This window comes from Schistocerca nitens, chromosome 1 (genome assembly GCF_023898315.1).
Source record: "Schistocerca nitens isolate TAMUIC-IGC-003100 chromosome 1, iqSchNite1.1, whole genome shotgun sequence".
NCBI classification, from domain to species: domain Eukaryota; kingdom Metazoa; phylum Arthropoda; class Insecta; order Orthoptera; family Acrididae; genus Schistocerca; species Schistocerca nitens.
Window position 1 is genome coordinate 663,777,122 of NC_064614.1, and position 764 is coordinate 663,777,885.

At 47.8% G+C, this 764-nt stretch overlaps 1 pseudogene; it reads left to right on the forward strand.

Moving 5' to 3' along the window:
• The first annotated feature begins 203 nt into the window (after positions 1 to 203).
• On the forward strand, positions 204 to 321 carry LOC126210504 (5S ribosomal RNA; annotated as a pseudogene).
• Positions 322 to 764: the final 443 nt, after the last annotated feature.

The window sequence follows — 764 nt, forward strand, 5'->3', positions numbered from 1 at the left end:
TGCAAAGCAAGATCCACTTTTATACACAACGGGAAGAAAAGAAAATAGCTTCTAATGGTGAGTAAGTCGCCTTTATCATTAATAATTTTTTTAGACGCGTAAAATTTTTTGTGCGCTTGTGCAAAGAAAGACACAACTGAAATATAGATTGAGGGCCAAAAAAGTCCATAGCGATATATTTGTGCTGTCTGTGCATACAAACAGCCAACGGCCTTGCCGCTGTGGTAACACCGGTTCCCGTCAGATCACCGAAGTTAAGCACTGTCGGGCTGGGCTAGCACTTGGATGGGTGACCATCCGGTCTGCCGGGCTCTGTTGGCTAGCGGGGTGCACTCAGCCCTTGTGAGGCAAACTGAGGAGCTACTTCATTGAGAAGTAGCGGCTCCGGTTTCGGAAACCGACATACGGCAGGGAGAGTGGGGTGCTGACCAAATGCATCCAGTGATGCCTATGGGCAGCCGGCACGGTAGCTCAGCGTGTTCGGTCAGGGGGCTAGCTACCGTCTGTAATAGAAAAAAAACTGAGTGAACTGATCAATAATGAACTTCAACAGGCATCAGGGGACTTCCGCTACGAACAAATGCAACGAACTACAAAGAACAAAATGAGATTTAAAAAAATGAGGATGACACGGCGGTAGGTCGGTACCGTTGGGCCTCCTTGACCCATTCGGCAAGAGTTTTTTCCTTTTTTGTGCAAATAAACGAGGGCGTGCCCTTCAATTTTGTCGCCGAGGGCAGCTAGGATATAAATGGTTGTTCGCT